Source organism: Coffea eugenioides, chromosome 1 (assembly GCF_003713205.1).
Source record: "Coffea eugenioides isolate CCC68of chromosome 1, Ceug_1.0, whole genome shotgun sequence".
Taxonomy (NCBI): Eukaryota; Viridiplantae; Streptophyta; class Magnoliopsida; order Gentianales; family Rubiaceae; genus Coffea; species Coffea eugenioides.
In genome coordinates this window covers 23,399,011-23,417,492 of record NC_040035.1, presented here as the reverse complement: position 1 = coordinate 23,417,492, position 18,482 = coordinate 23,399,011, and positions in this window count along the sequence as shown.

Genomic DNA, 18,482 nt, shown 5'->3' with positions numbered 1-18,482 from the left:
CCTAGTACGTCGTGCACTAACGTCACGTCCTAGAACATGTAAACAAATACCATAAGACTCGATAACGAGTCATAAAGCCAAGCCCAACACAACCCCAATAGGGTTTCATATGCATATATAAGTATATAAGCAAACCAGAAAATCAAGAAATGGAACTCATTTGTCCCAACAACAAAAACAGGTTTTGGCTTCCAAATGCGGTAATGGCACAAAATGCGCTACGCTCATCGGATGAGGGTGTAAGACCCACCATCGCGAAGCTAAGAGACAGGGCTACAACAATGTAGAAGGCCACTCAGTCCAAATCCTAGCACAACTAGGTCAAAAATACTGAAAACCAACCCAGAACCGTAATTGCAGGTTCCCAAATCACACAAAACTGTAATCAGTCCAATTCAGTCTATACAGGTCCAAATGCATTGATTCCAAAGGAATATGATAGCTAAGACATCAATCTACATTTCATAAGAAGACACAAACAATAAAATCCAAACCAATTCCAGTCAAAACAGACGATTACAATCACAGTTCGCACATTCTGATCACCCAGAACAGCAACAGTAAAAACGGTATAAATCACTCTACACTACTCCAAATGCCCTGAAATTTTGTAGGCACTTCAAACTCATCAATACCTACAACTTTCATGTTTTGAGCAAAGTCCAATTCGGCCTCTAACCCTATGATCCAAAACCGGACAGAATTAGGGGTTATCAACCCTAACTTTTCTCATTTCAATCCAAACCCAAAATTGATTGCAATTTCCTATCATATGCACCTACTAGAGCCATAGCCCCTTATTACCAACCATCAAAAACAACCACACCATCAAGATCACATAAAACCAGAAAATTCCTCAAAAAAATAAAAACTTAACCAAATCACTTCAAACCAAGAAATAAACCACAATTTCTAACACAATAGCCACCATTAGGCATAAATTCAACATCATTAGGTGTAAGAGGATAGTCAATCACTACTTACCAAGTAAACAAGAGAGAGGAAGTGGTAGACCACCTTAGCTCCTCCAAAAAACTTCACTAAGCAACTCACTAGCACCTAATGGAAAGCTTTTATGGAGTAGAAACTAGTTGATGCAATTGGTTTGGAAGATTGAGCTAAATGGAAGCTTGAAATTTGAAGCAATTCTCTTCCTTCTTGAGCTTGAGGAAGTCGGCCACCAAGGAGTGAAAATAATGAATTTTTGAGGTAATTTTTAGATATTTAACCACTTAGTCAAAAGGTCAAAAACATGAATAGTAAGTCATAAAGTCCACCCAATGGAAAAATGACACTTGGCACACTAGTAAATGCATTTCTATCCTTTGGTCACCTCTCACATCAATCACCTCACACTCCTCTACTTATCTCTTAACACCCGATAAATTTTACACAGTATCCGAAACTTAACCTTATTGGCCGAATTTTTCCGAACTTTTTGCACTAGTGGGGCCCACGTCCATAATCGATCCGTAATTTTTCAAAAACTACCCAATGCTAGAAAAATCATCTAAAAACTATAATTACTCATAAAATCCACCAAGATAATATTCCTAGGCCAGAAAATGCAGAAAACATGCAATTAAAGGGGAAAAACCCTAGGAAAATTATTAGGGCAATTATGGGTTCTCACAATAAAGGCAAGAAACTAGTTGCTGAAGATGATGAAGACACTGAGGAGGAGGATCTCTCTCAGTATCAGCTTACTCGAAGGACGCCTGGATCCTCTTAGCTTATCATTTAGGATCACTAGTCCTATTAGGATCATTTGCATTATGTTTGACTATTTTTATTTGCTGAATGTTAGATAGTTGCCTTGAACTCTTTTTCTCTATTGAATTCTGGTGCTTGGTGTCATTTGGTGTTTTGTAATGTCCAAAACTGGACATATGTTTGTATGTTTGTGAATGGTTGAATCTTTACATTTTGTTTGGTTGAATGGTTGGATATATGGATGTAATGCTCGTAAGATCATTTTGCTCTGAATGGTTGGATATATGGTCGAATCTTTGTTACTAGTTCTCCAAATGTATCTTTACATTTTGAATTTTGTGATGACAAAAAGGGGGAGAGTTGGTGAAGATATGAATACGGATAATATGGATAATAAGTAGCCAAGTGAGGGGGAGTTCTACGATTGAGGGGGAGCTAATTTTTGTTCTACAATTGAGTGAGAAAGGGGGAGCCTATTTGAAGTCATCAAATTTCATTTCAAACTTTTGTTTTGTCATCATCAAAAAGGGGAAGAATGTTATTCTTGATTTTGATGATCACAAAAGCACCTTGAAATGTTTATCTAATTCTCTCCAAATATAAAAGTTTTGCTTTTTAGAGAATCAGGTACAAAGGTGTCAAGGAAAGAAAATCAATCAAAAGAAGAAGCAAAAACAGGGCACTCATGTCGGACGTCCGAAATGAAACTGTCGGACGTCCGAAATGATGAAGAACATCAAGAAGGAAACTCTTTCGGACGCTCGTGAGAAAGCATCGGACGTCCGGAAGTATCGGACTCACTCTTCGGACGCATATCGATCGCGTTGGACGTCCGAAAAATTTCGCAAAGTTCTGATGACTCTCTGGACGACATTCGGACGCAGATGCTTTCGGACGATACAATCCCATCGGACGTCCGGACAACAACTTTGCGAGTTTCGGACGATGGGATCGGACGATGATTAATCTGTCGGACGTCCGACAGCCCCAACGGCTAGCTAACTCTTCATCTGCCTTCTATCCGTTGGAAGCATTAATGAAGCCCATCTTTGGTCCCCTTCAAATACAAACGATTCTGAACGAGACAAAGACTTTTGCACACTTTGTTTACAAGATCTAAAGAGATATTTTAGCTAAAAATAGTCTCCCAAGCAAGATTTGTTCTCCTAGTTGTGTGAAGTTCTTGTAAACTCTTCTCTTGTGTTTGAAATTTTCAATAGTGTAGCTTTGTTGAGGGTTATCTGAGTGATAGTAAAACTTCCTAACTTGACTAAGTGAGGCTTGGGGCAAGGAGGAAGTGATCCCTCCATTGTACATTGAGTTGATTATTGTTCATCAAAGAGAAGGTGCTCATCTTTGTGATTGGTCTTCAAGTTTGAGGAAAGCTTGGTAGACAATCGGTTTGATACTCTATCTTATTCTTTTTGTTTAATAAAATTCTCATTGCTTATATATATCCTATTTCTGATCAACATTGTTCTATTCTTTAAAATTACTTGATTGATCGCTACTAGAAAAGAAGGTAAATTTTTATTAAGTAAAAAGTGCATAAACTCAATTAAGTTTTTAATCAACCTAATTCACCCCCCCTCTTAGGTTGTCTTTGGGCCTTACAGTAAGTGGTAGAAAAATGAAACTAACTCAAGAAAAAAATGTTTTACTTCAAATCAAAGGAAATAAAATGTAATGCATGGAAATTATTATAACACATAGGGAATATAATGTAAGAACATATTATAAGTGATCTAAGTCTTAGAATAAGGCATGTAAATACGGAACAATTGTGTTTTTAAGTGAGGGTCAATACAAGGGAATTGTTGTAACACATGTAAAATACAACGTTAGGGCATATAATCAGTCGTTTAAATCTTAAGGCAAGGCATGTAGTTTAGAGAAATTATATTTTAAAGTGAGGGTTCTCACACTTTCACAATCTACGTACATAGAAAAAGTGCTAAAAAGGTTTAGCATGGATCAGTCTAAGAGGGGTAATTTACCTATGACTCATGGTATAAGCCTTTCTAAAAATGTGTGTCCAAGGACACAAGTTGAGACTGATAAGATGCATACTGTTCCATATGTTTCAGCAATTGGATCAATTATGTATGCTATGTTATGTACAAGACCTGATGTCTCATATGCTCTGAGTGTCACAAGCAGATTTCAGGCTAATCCAGGTGAGGGTCATTGGACAGCCGTTAAGAACATTCTTAAGTACTTAAGAAGGACCAAAGATTTGTTCTTAATATATGGAAAATGTGAGTTAGAACTCAAAGGCTATACGGATGCGAGTTTTCAATCAGATAAAGATGATTGTAAATCACAGTCAGGCTTCATTTTTACTCTTAATGAAGGAGCCGTCTATTGGAAGAGCTCCAAACAAGACACCATAGTAGATTCTACAGCAAAGGCTGAGTACATTGCGGCCGCGAAAGCAGCTAAGGAAGCAGTTTGGATCAAGAAGTTCGTAACTGAACTTGGTGTGGTTCCAACCATTGTTGATCCGGTCACTTTGTACTGTGATAACAATGGGGCTATAGCTCAAGCCAAGGAACCCAGGTCTCATCAGCGATCCAAACATGTGCTTAGAAGATTTCACTTGATTAGAGAAATCGTTGCTAGGAATGATGTAAAGATAGAGAGAGTCTCCACAGAGGATAACATAGCTGATCCTCTCACTAAAGTCCTTTCTCAAAAGAAGCATGATAGTCATGTATTATCTTATGGGATGAAAAACATGGATAATGTGTTTTCGTGCAAGTGGGAGATTGTTGGAGTGTATGCCCTAAAACAATGTATTTGTTTTATTTTATGCATTCCTTATTATATGTTTTGTATTTTAATAACTTCTTATTTATCTGTTAAATATTAGTTATAACCGATAAAGTCCTTAGAATATTTATTGATGTGATGGTAGTCACAAGAGTTGGTGACCATGAGATATCAATCGCATTTATAGTAATATTCTTAGAATTCCCTAGTTATAGTACTAATGAAATAGGACATCTTTAGTACGGTAAAACTAGTACACAGTTAGCCTCTGATTAAGGTAATTAGTGGTTGTTCTCATCAACCATGGTATGAAGATATCTAGGCTAATGTGTAGATGATTTGAAGAGTTCAAATGCATTGGAGTGATCCGTTTAGAGATCCCGTTAGGATATCTATCTAGTGCCAATGGTGTATCTCTAGTGAAAAATTGTGTAAGTGATCCTACGATTTGAGATCACTATAGTATCTTGAGTGTGAATAACTACATTTTGACTCTAATTACTTGTTATTCTTCATGAGTACCTTAAAGTGTAGAAGTTGGATGTAGTGTGAAGCACGTAAAGAAAATGGGTGATCAAGATAGAATTTACCACTCTGATAGAAGGAGTTGATATCCGGATGGCCACTAGTAGAAAATTAACCCTAAAGTCGACTATTAGATAAATTGAAGAATGTCTTCAATTTAACCTAATTCAGGGTAAATTTCGGGAACTAGAAAAACTTAATTAGTCATCAGGGAATTGGCACTTATTCCTCATTCCTGACTAATTGGATATCTTTGGTGAAAGGATAATAATTACATGGTAATTTTTCACGGAAAGGTTAGGTCAAATTCCCTTGACTAATTCCGAGGAATTGGGCAATCGCGATGTGTTGCTAGACACCGCTCGTGGTCTAGAATTATGGATTGATGTTTTATTATAAGTTATGATAAAATAACGTCGTTTATTTTATCTAATTATTAAACCATAAGTATTACCAATTTATTCGGGACCTATTGGGTCACACGCAATAGAGATTTAATCCTGGATTAAAACTATGTAATTATCGGGGTTTAATTTTAAAAGAAAATAAATCCTAGGCCTATTTGAGTAGATAAGAGTAAACGATTATCTCTTATCTATCAGATAACTGATAGATAGAGTCTTGTGTGATGAGAAGTCTTATCGTTTGATTTTCAATCAGACAGCAAGACTCATCATTCTATCTTATTATCTCTCTCTCTCCTTTTAACGCAAAAGGGAGAGATAGAGGATGGGTTTTTGAGGGTGAAGGTAACCAAAAAGGCAAAAAGGCAAAAAGGAGAGTCTATGAGCGTCACATACTTCGAATAAGAATAAGAAGGGCTAGCAACTTTTTCTTGCTCTTCAATACATAGTTCGTGAGACGACCCAGGGTTGCTCTAGCGTGGATATCAGTAGAGGCAGGACGGCTGGACTGCTCAAGGGCTGACCATCCTCAACAACACTACAGGGAGACATCGCAAGGATTAAGGTAATCCTATAACCCTCCTTTTAATGCATCATACGTAAAATCTAGGGTGATTCCTGGACAGTTTTAGGGAAAAATTTTTATTTTTCCGCTGTATAGTGTCCCTAAAACCTAACAGGCCAAGCAATGGCAGACTGTTTCACTCCAAATTCAGTAGAATATGCAACATACAAAGAATTACACCGGTACTTTAGCAATCTACTCCACTCTATAATAGTACAAATACTGAGCACAACTTAAAAAGTTACTCATTGCTTCATGTCAAGGAACCAAAAAATTTTCCCCCCTCAATTACCACGTCGCTTAACTTGATAATTTTATTGTGTTTTTGGATGCAATGACTTGTTAAAATGAAAATAGTCAAGTATAACTACAACTCGAGCACAAATGGCCATTAAATTATGTGATCTTCACAGGTAGCACATAATTGGATTTGCAATGAATTGCAATGTACACTCAATGTTCTTGCAACAATGTCCTTAACCACTCTACTTGATTTGAAAATAAAAAGCATGATGTCTGTCCTCTTGTTTGCTTGCTAACTCACTTCTATTTACATTTTTCTCTTCTTGCTTTCTCAAAGATTAGTTACAAATAGGACAAAAAGGATTAATAGCAGGGCAGTAGTAGGCAAAAGCCCAAAAAATGAAGGGACACAAGTTGGCAACCAAGCAACAGAATTTCATCAAAACACTTGTTCACAAAAAAAAAGGAATAAGGCAGTATTTCCATGCCCTCATTACAGTTCGTGCATAAAAAATTGGAGCCACTACAGAGGGAAGAGGAAGATGTCAGGAAATGAAATAGGCAACCTTCTTGTCCAAAAGTTTGAAGAAAGCAAGGTTCCATCGGATATCCATTCTTAAGCATTATATAACTAATCCTAAGTTTGAGATAAAAAGTGAGTATCTTCTTTCCGTTCCCCTCTTAATAGTTAATACATTCAAGAAAATAACCCAAAGAAAGCAGAACATTCATTAGTCCACGCACAAAAATACCATTCCTACAATTGCATTAACATGACTACAAGCAACTCATGTCTCAAATTATAATCTAAGTACACAGGAGAAAGCATATTACTGGAAAACTCATCCTGTTATTCTCATAATCAGATTGAAGAATTCAAAAAATCACATCTGATATCTAGAAATCAACCACTCAATATTTATAGATTAGTGCTTCAGTATACAAATGCAAGGAATTCACATACAATCTAGGATGCCAAGAAACAAGCAAATTATATCTCTGCCTTATAACAAGAATAAAAATCCTTACTTTGCAACCTCCTGATTATCCTTGCCAAACTGCTCAGCTGCAAACTAGATAAAATCTCTAGCATAACTATTCTCAAAACAAGTAATATCAAGACTATTCCTGGGCAAGAAATTCGAATCCTTAAAGTACTCTTTATTGTATAAATGCGTCACAAACATTTCCATGTCAGGAGAAAGCTCCTTATAAACCTCCGGATCCTCCATTCTCAATTCTTTCAAATCCTTCATCTTTTTTCCATCATCCCTCCCAACCTTATTAGCGAACAACAATGATAAAGATAAACCCACAGATTTTTCCTCGTAGTTTGACAACCCTTTAGTAAGACAATACCAAACATCTTACAACACGGGAAGAAAAACAGCAGATACCAAAATTGATTTTTAAAAAGTAAAATATGCTGCATTGGCTACATGAACAGATGAGATATTTGTTTATTAACATCAATAGGCCCAAAGCTCTTGGCGGATTCTTGTACTTTCATCTCTCCACCATGCACCTTAATTTCATGTTAGATTAGCACTAACCAACTTCAGCTGAAGACAAGTGTTGACTAAACTATGCTAATAAGTACTATTGACTAACAGCTGAAGACAGTTCGTTTCACAAGGGATTGCTAGCTGAAGACCCTTCCTTCCACTTCGTTTCACTCTCACAACTATCTCAATCTCACACCATTGAAAGATTAAATGGAAAATTGGGCCCATAAACTCAAGATTTACCTCACTCGACCTACATTTGATAGAAAATATCTAAATTAGATGGAAAAATTGAGATTATTTACCTCAAATTATGCCATGACAACCTTAGGTCTTGTTTTCCTCAAGATTCAGTCTTCTAACTCTAGCTTTTCCCCAAAATTCATGGTCATTTTCCTGTGTTCTTGCCAGCAAGCAAGTACTGCACCAATATAGGGATTTTTGCTCTCTGCGACTCCATTAAATCTACACAAATCTTTTGGGTAGCTCAAATTAGGGATGAAAATGGTGGCTTAAAGTGATTTTTTGGATAATTTCAGCAAGATGGTAGTGGAGAGAAAAAGAAGATGATAGTGTCCGAAGCTGGCAAGAAGAGGGAAAGAAAGTTTTGTCCAAAATTTTTGCAAGTGTTGTGAGCGTTTTTGTTAAACAACAAAGCCAAAACGACGTCATTTCTGCTTCATTTGTTCACCCACCCGCCTATACTCCAATTTTCAACTTCTCGCTTCTGTTTTAGCTAAGACCAAAAAATACAGTTTCATCCTCTTTTGTACAAACTATTTGAACCTTTCTTTACAATAATAACACCTTCTCTAATATTTATCTTTTTCTTTCCCCCATCTTTGTATAATTAAGATTGTTATTAGTTTGAGCTTTTTTAGGTCTCAAGTCGTATCTGGAACTTTATTTGTTACATTAAAACTTTGAAAATTTAGTGTTTTTGGATAATTTTTTTTACTAACGTAGATTTTTTTTATCTCTATGAAAAAATAATATTCAAAAACTAAAAATCTTATTAAAAATATGTTTATGATTAAAAAAATCTTTTAATGCAAATCTTTTTGGTATTAATTTAATAATTTTATCAATTATGTACGAAATTGTGGTCTGACAAGACCTAACAATCTGTTTAGTTGATTAAATAACTAAAATAGTTTGCTAATACATGCATGAAACACTAAATTTATTTGGTACAAGTACCTATTTATAAACCATAAATAATGTGACTATTGTAATTAATAATAAACTCTAGCCATGCGATTGTCAAGATTTTACTTAATTTCATATTGAATTTTATTGTTCTTTGCCATTATTTTTCACATTATGCTAATCAATAATTTTCTATGTGTTGTCAAGAGAATTAAGTTTGGTACAAGTTATTAGCTAAGTTTGGAACAATTACAAAATATGTATACATTTTTTTATTACAATGCCTTCCTCATTTTGCTAATGAAAAACATCGGCTAAAGTGTAAAGGATAGGGTGCCATAATAGAATTAATGAAATCAGTTTATCTGTGAGGACCCGAAAAATTTTCTTATTTTATCGAATATTACTAGTTTACTTAAATATTTATTTACTCAATTTCCTCGAATTATTCATTTCTATCATTTAAAATCCATTTATATGGAACGACGCCTTTTATATATATATATATATATATTTTTTTTTTAAAAAAGCGTTTTGTTGGAAAAATTCACTTTTTAAAAATTCGTTTGGTTCCGAACGACTAGTACACGTTTTTCGAAACTATACTTGAATCGAGAGTGAATTAATTTTGAAAAAAATAAGAATCACCAATAGTAGATTAAGAAAAGTTAATTGGAGATTTGAGGAATTAAAACTCCACTCATGTGAGGACTCGTAAAATTCTTATTTTAAAACCCTATTTTTGGCTCATTTAATTATTTATTTGGATATTTGCCCCGAATATTATTTTCTATCCTTATTAGACCTAAATACATGGAATTATAGCTTCATTATATTTTTAAAGTGACCTGTTTCAAAAATTAATTTTTGGAAACTCGTTTAATGAAAATAGTGAAAACGTGTTTGAAAATTTTAACCGATTGAGGGTACAATAAGTTTGAAAAAAAATTTTGGAGACTTGTATAATGGTTCTAAAATAGGTAATTTTATGTTTAAGTACTCAAGTGATAGTTATTAGTACTATCGTTAGAAGAATTTCTTGGAAGTTTCGCGTTATTGCGCTTAAATTGGAAATACGCGTTTTCACACGCACGATTTAATTAAGAGATTTTAGACCCTTATTTTGGGACTATAAAGAGTGGATAATATTTATATGAATATAAGTGTATTAGAGGTTTAGCGCACTAGCGAAATAAACTCGAGAGGAATCGAGCACGAAACACGCGCGTACGCGCACTATTGGAGAGTTGACTTTTGCTTCATTTTGCACCACACATTTAAGCTTCCTTGAGAAGCTTTATTAGCAGCAAAAACTCCTTCTTTCAGCTTTATTTCCAGCGTGCAACCCACAAGGAAGAACACCCAAGAGTTCTTCAATTTTCATCACCAAAATCTCACTCAAATCTCCTCTAATTCACTTCAAATTTCACACACACATAGCTTAGCACTTGGAGATCACATTAAGCTACAAAGGAGAGCTGCAATCCACGGTTTTCTTGGACAAGGAGAGGGCCGAAATTCTGCCTTTGATTCATCACACAAGTAGGTGATGATCAACCTCTCAATTCTTGGCTTATGGAAGTAATATAGCATTTATAAACCCTTGCATGCTTATGGGTAGCTTGTTTATGATGGAAATTTGGTTGTGTGGGTTCAATGAACTCCCACTTTGGTTGATGGACTGATTTGGTGGTTGATGATGATAATTATGTTGGTTTGGTGCTTAAATTAGTGGTATAATGTTGGGTTATTGTTAGAAACTCCAAGATGGTGCAATGGCCAAAAGTGACCATTTTACCCCTACCTTGTCCGACCACTTTTGTGCAAAATTTTGAAGTTCTAATGGCTTGTTTATGTTGTTTACATGTTATATTGGTTGTGTAAAAAGTTTCATTGAAAAATAATTTGATTTGGTCACTCAAATGTTAGACTTTCGAAAGGTTAGGAAACTGGAAATTCAATCCCGTCACTGCCCAGGCAGTCTTCTTGTTTCGGCCATAATTCATTGCTCCGATGTCAGAATCTAGTGCCGTTTGTGGCACTGGAAATTAGACATTCCTATATTTCCGTTGGTATAAAATTCATGTCCTGGTTCCACTTGAGCTAGCCAAACCATTTATTTGAAATCAACTGTCCTGTTTCGTTGCTTCCTGGAAGGCAGCTCATGAGCTGCAACTTAATGCTCACGAACGAGCTGGTTATGGACAGATTTTGAAAATAGTTTTTTCTGAGAAAATGTATCCTTATGAGTCTATTTTCCAACGCCACCAACCACACTCAATTCCGAGTTGAATTGAGTGATTTATGATCAAAATTCAAATCTGGTCTGGTGAAGGAATACCTTACATTTGGACAGATTTGAACTAGCAATGATTTGGGACTTGTTATCCGAAATTTCTTGGTGTAAATCACATATCAAATGTACCTTGGACATATTTTAGACATTACCTACTGAAATGAATCAAGTTTGAGTCGTTTCTTGGCCAAATGTTTGGAAAATGGCAAACCGGAAGCTCAAAGGCAGCTTAGCCTTAGAACTTCTTGCAATTTCAACGGTATTGTTAACCGACTTCCCGTTCATATTTTTCTATGAAATTTAGTAAGGAAGTGGCCCTTATATGATAGTATATTCATACCAAATTTGGTGCCTTTCCGAGTCCATTTTGCTACCAAACTAAAGTCCCAAAGTTTGGAACTCAAATCTGGAAACTAGCTTAACAGTTTCGTTTTTCCTCCAACTTTGAGCGACTGTATCTTGGTGTTCAAAACTCCGATTCTTGATCTGCTTGTTCTGCACTAAGATTTACTTGCAAATCTAATTGATTTATAAATTTCAGAGGCTGGTTTGCAACGTATGAATTTTACTGAATTTCCAAATTTAGCAAAAAAACAACCCCGGCTCAACCCTAAGTAACCTGAAACTGAAACTTTAAGCCCATTTTTGAATGCCTTCCACTTAGATTCATGGAAAAATGTCTTCTAATAACTTTTAGTACTTTCAAAGAGGTTTCCAACGGTACAAATTTTTCCAATTTTGGACTTGTAAAGAGTGAGATACGATTTTTCAAAGATTCGTATCAAAACAGAAATTTCTGAATCTCAAGGAAATGGAGTTTTTCAAATTCTCCTTATTCCTTCAATATTACTTGAACGTTTTATACTTGATTTCAAAGACGAAAACTCGATTACTCTTGTGTTTTAAAACCTCGTCTTTGAACCTCGATTTACGAGTGATTGGGGTTCATTTTTATGGGATTTTCTTAGACTGTGCACTAAGTACAATCTTCTCAATATTTGGGAATTTTTGAGTGATATATCATTGTTAATTTCTCAGGCACATAAGGGGAACTTCAAGAGGATCCCACGGTGGACACTTGAATTTCGAGTGCTATCTCTTCTTGTCTACTTGGTGAGTGTCAAGTGCATGACTAGTTGCTAAATACTTGAAAAGTATCTAATTCAATACTTGAATTTAACTTGTCGAGACGAGTGTGTGTACTTTATCCCACTCGCTCTCTTTACTTGACGTGTTACGCTACTTACTTGACTTGTTACTCGATTTATTTGACTAGTACTCGACTTACTCATGATTGAAACTATACTTGTACATGACTTGACGTCGATTGGAGCGTTGTCTCATCGACCAATCCTACTCGTTGGGACGTCCTAGTTCCTTCTCTTCTAATTACGTGATACTTGTTGCATGAATACATATGATTAGTAATTGTATATGAACATGTTTAACTTGTGAGCCCTGAGCGGAAGCATGTACCACACCGATTTGGGTGGGAGGTGCCTCTCATACCGTCTCAGTGCTAAAATCGATTCCCTGAGCGATAGCATGTACCACACCGATTTGAGTGGGAGGTACCTCTCAGGTCGACTCTGAATCATAAACAAAGCCTTAGTCGATTGGAGCGGTGTCTCATCGACCACTGAGCGATAGTATGTACCACACCAATTTGGGTGGGAGGTACCTCTCATTCGACTCAGAACTATAAGCAAAGCATAAGTCGATTTGTGACGGCCCCACCTCCCCCTAAGGCGAACCAGAGGGTTCGGCGGGTCGCCTGCCCAGCTTTCGCCGGGACTCAGTCGTTCACTACAGTCCTCAAATGAATTACAAGAATAAACCTCAAATATACATCACTTGGTCCACAAATATACATCCAAGTCTCCAATAATTACATGTCATAAGCGAAGCGGAAACGATTTCCAACTATACATAAAATGATTCCACATCCAAACGGTACAAAATATAACAATTCCAACTAAGCCATCCAATCACGTGAATAAGCACAACAAGTCCTTCCTTCGCCTTGAGCCCTGTGGAGGGGAATAAAATATTTTTGGGGTGAGCTAGAAGCTCAGCGAGTAACCAGGAAAATCATTAAACAAATATATTTCACAATGTTGCATTTCGATCATTTCGATGATGTCATGATTCAGAGATCAAATGTACGTTTAGTGCTCTCGTGAGCCGGTGAAATCATAGCACTTGAACACCCAACGCTCAAATAGATCATTTAACATTAACATTAACATTAGGAGGGAGCCCCTTTTTGAGCTCCAGAGCCATTTGCTCCGTCATGTCACGAACTCACGAAAATGGTGGAGACGTTGGTGTCCAGCACAAGACTTTCCCAGAACTCATTGAAGCCAAATCATGTCATGAATTCACATGCAAGCACGCATGAGATGCAATCGAGTACATAATGCAAGAAACATTTCACAAGTACTTTGGAAATAGTTTAGGGTCACTCACCTCCATGGCTCAGAAATCATCCATCAAATATCATTGCCTTGCTCAAATCCAAGTCTTAAATCACAAATTCAATGCAAACAAGTTCCTTCAAAGTTCGGACAGCACTTCCCCTGAATTTGTTAACTTTTCCAGCCATCATGGCTTCATTATTTCCTCATTCCAACCCAAAGGTACACACACAACAACAAGTTCATCCAATAGCCATTCGGCAAGCTCCAAGTAGTACTAGTACAAGTCAAGCTAGGGAAAAGTCCGGAAATGAAAGTTAAGCTCAAAATCAGAAAAACAGTTTTTGACGTCATTTTGCGTTAATGGTACCGAAGGTGCTACGATTGTCGGATTAAGGTGAAAGATACACCGTTTCGAAGCTAAGAGACAGGGATACAATATTACAGAAGGTCACTCAACCCAGTTTCAAGTGTAACCAGGTCAAAAATGCAAGATACCATACCAGAATCACAAAAACAGATTCACAGAACGCATTCTAGCGGAAACATCATAAAACAGGCTATCCAAGTCCAAATCCAGAAATTCCAAAACCAGTTGAAAGCTAAGAAATAGGGATAAATTTCATCAGAAGACCTAAACAACCAATTCGGAAGCAATTCCAGCCAAAACAACCAATTACAGGTTCAATTCTCACATTCGGGTAAAACCAGAACAGCAATAGTAATTTTGACTTTTCTCATTCTACACTACTCCGATTGACCTGAAATTTTGTACGCACCTCTAAAATGTCAGTCCATACAACTTTGATGTTTTAAGCCAAGGCCAATTCGGCCTCTAACTAGGAGCTATAAATTCGGGCAGAATGCACAATCATAAACCCTAACTTTCCAAAATTTCTTCCAAAACAGAAATTGTTTGCAATTTACCACTTTTTCCACCTCATAGAGTCCTTAAATATCATTTCCAATCATCATATATAACCACACAATCATATCCATATGAAAACAGAAAAATCCCCAATAATTATAAAACTTCACCAATTCAACCAAAAATCAAGATATAATCCATAAAAATGCATCTTATACCACCACCAATCATGAATTGAACATCATTAGAGGAAGGAGAGAGGTCCTTCACAACTCACCTTAGCAATACAAGAGATAGAGCAACTAGTCACCTTAACTTTCCAAACAATTACACAACCAAGCTCAACTCCACCAAACTAAGAGGTTTTATGGAGTAAATTCAAGTTTAATCGGTTGGAATTAAAGATTGAGTGAGATGAGAAGCTAGAAAGTTGAGAGATTTTTCTTCTTTTCCTTTGAGAGAGAGCCGGCCATGAAGCATAGAAATAGGATGATTTTTGGGTTAAAATTGAGTATTAGTAAAGGTAAGAAATAATGGTCAAAGTCCAAGATTAAATCACAAGGTGACACTTGTCACCTTTTTGGTTTAAAACTTATCTTTTTGTCTCTCCAATACAAATATCTTAACACTTTGTAAAATAATATCACTTAATACAAAATTCCAACAAGTTGTCAAAAATATAATGCATTTACCGCACTTGCGGGTCCCACGTTCAAACTACGCTCTTAATTTCTCAAAAACTAACCGATACTAGAAAAATCATTTTCAAACTATCTTTGCTCATAAACTTTATCTGGGGAACATTTTCTAATAAAGAAAATGTAGAAAAGGCGGGCGATTAAATAAAATAAACCCTTGAAAATTAGAAAATTTTCGGGTTCTCACACTAATACTTTTCGGGGCGTCACAATCTCCCCTCCTTAAAAGAATGTCGTCCTCGACATTCCATCCTGTACCAATCAAGTCGAGATATCCCGCATGAATCACTAATATTGCAAACCAAACCCACAGTCCGGCATCCTAAACTTCAAGCCTAGGATACACTACCGAGATCTGAAGCCTAAGCTTTGATACCAACTGTGACGGCCCCACCTCCCCCTAAGGCGAACCAGAGGGTTCGGCGGGTCGCCTGCCCAACTCTCGCCGGGACTCAGTCGTTCACTACAGTCCTCAAATGAATTACAAGAATAAACCTCAAATATACATCACTTGGTCCACAAATATACATCCAAGTCTCCAATAATTACATGTCATAAGCGAAGCGGAAACGATTTCCAACTATACATAAAATGATTCCACATCCAAACGGTACAAAATATAACAATTCCAACTAAGCCATCCAATCACGTGAATAAGCACAACAAGTCCTTCCTTCGCCTTGAGCCCTGTGGAGGGGAATAAAATATTTTTGGGGTGAGCTAGAAGCTCTAGAAGCTTAGCGAGTAACCAGGAAAATCATTAAACAAATATATTTCACAATGTTGCATTTCGATCATTTCGATGATGTCATGATTCAGAGATCAAATGTACGTTTAGTGCTCTCGTGAGCCGGTGAAATCACAGCACTTGAACACCCAACGCTCAAATAGATCATTTAACATTAACATTAACATTAGGAGGGAGCCCCTTTTTGAGCTGCGGAGCCATTTGCTCCGTCATGTCACGAACTCACGAAAATGGTGGAGACGTTGGTGTCCAGCACAAGACTTTCCCAGAACTCATTGAAGCCAAATCATGTCATGAATTCACATGCAAGCACGCATGAGATGCAATCGAGTACATAATGCAAGAAACATTTCACAAGTACTTTGGAAATAGTTTAGGGTCACTCACCTCCATGGCTCAGAAATCATCCATCAAATATCATTGCCTTGCTCAAATCCAAGTCTTAAATCACAAATTCAATGCAAACAAGTTCCTTCAAAGTTCGGACAGCACTTCCCCTGAATTTGTTAACTTTTCCAGCCATCATGGCTTCATTATTTCCTCATTCCAACCCAAAGGTACACACACAACAACAAGTTCATCCAATAGCCATTCGGCAAGCTCCAAGTAGTACTAGTACAAGTCAAGCTAGGGAAAAGTCCGGAAATGAAAGTTAAGCTCAAAATCAGAAAAACAGTTTTTGACGTCATTTTGCGTTAATGGTACCGAAGGTGCTACGATTGTCGGATTAAGGTGAAAGATACACCGTTTCGAAGCTAAGAGACAGGGATACAATATTACAGAAGGTCACTCAACCCAGTTTCAAGTGTAACCAGGTCAAAAATGCAAGATACCATACCAGAATCACAAAAACAGATTCACAGAACGCATTCTAGCGGAAACATCATAAAACAGGCTATCCAAGTCCAAATCCAGAAATTCCAAAACCAGTTGAAAGCTAAGAAATAGGGATAAATTTCATCAGAAGACCTAAACAACCAATTCGGAAGCAATTCCAGCCAAAACAACCAATTACAGGTTCAATTCTCACATTCGGGTAAAACCAGAACAGCAATAGTAATTTTGACTTTTCTCATTCTACACTACTCCGATTGACCTGAAATTTTGTACGCACCTCTAAAATGTCAGTCCATACAACTTTGATGTTTTAAACCAAGGCCAATTCGGCCTCTAACTAGGAGCTATAAATTCGGGCAGAATGCACAATCATAAACCCTAACTTTCCAAAATTTCTTCCAAAACAGAAATTGTTTGCAATTTACCACTTTTTCCACCTCATAGAGTCCTTAACTATCATTTCCAATCATCATATATAACCACACAATCATATCCATATGAAAACAGAAAAATCCCCAATAATTATAAAACTTCACCAATTCAACCAAAAATCAAGATATAATCCATAAAAATGCATCTTATACCACCACCAATCATGAATTGAACATCATTAGAGGAAGGAGAGAGGTCCTTCACAACTCACCTTAGCAATACAAGAGATAGAGCAACTAGTCACCTTAACTTTCCAAACAATTACACAACCAAGCTCAACTCCACCAAACTAAGAGGTTTTATGGAGTAAATTCAAGTTTAATCGGTTGGAATTAAAGATTGAGTGAGATGAGAAGCTAGAAAGTTGAGAGATTTTTCTTCTTTTCCTTTGAGAGAGAGCCGGCCATGAAGCATAGAAATAGGATGATTTTTGGGTTAAAATTGAGTATTAGTAAAGGTAAGAAATAATGGTCAAAGTCCAAGATTAAATCACAAGGTGACACTTGTCACCTTTTTGGTTTAAAACTTATCTTTTTGTCTCTCCAATACAAATATCTTAACACTTTGTAAAATAATATCACTTAATACAAAATTCCAACAAGTTGTCAAAAATATAATGCATTTACCGCACTTGCGGGTCCCACGTTCAAACTACGCTATTAATTTCTCAAAAACTAACCGATATTAGAAAAATCATTTTCAAACTATCTTTGCTCATAAACTTTATCTGGGGAACATTTTCTAATAAAGAAAATGTAGAAAAGGCGGGCGATTAAATAAAATAAACCCTTGAAAATTAGAAAATTTTCGGGTTCTCACACTCATACTTTTCGGGGCGTCACACGATTGGAGCGATGTCTCATCGACCACTAAGCGACAGTATGTACCACACCAATTCAGGTGGGAGGTACTTCTCATTCGACTCAAGACCATAAATGTATAATCGACCACTGAGCGATAGTATGTACCACACCGATTCAGGTGGGAGGTACCTCTCATTCGACTCAGAATCATAAATGGAATAAGTAAAGTTCTACGGACTATTAGATGGAACTTTGGTAAAACAAATGGAAGTGAGCTCCTAAGAGCTCCCGTATCCTTCTGGAATGTGTCTTGTGAATATTCGAGATTTACTTGAATGTTATTGTTTTATCTCTCATGTCAGCTTTATTGTTACTTGAATTACCTGCTTGCATGATTTTTTTTCTTTTTTTTTTTTGGCCTCACGAGCATCCGCTCACCCCGTTAGACTTGTTTTCTTTAACAGGAGCTAAAATGGAAGGAATTATGGAGAGGTCAACTTGATGGCC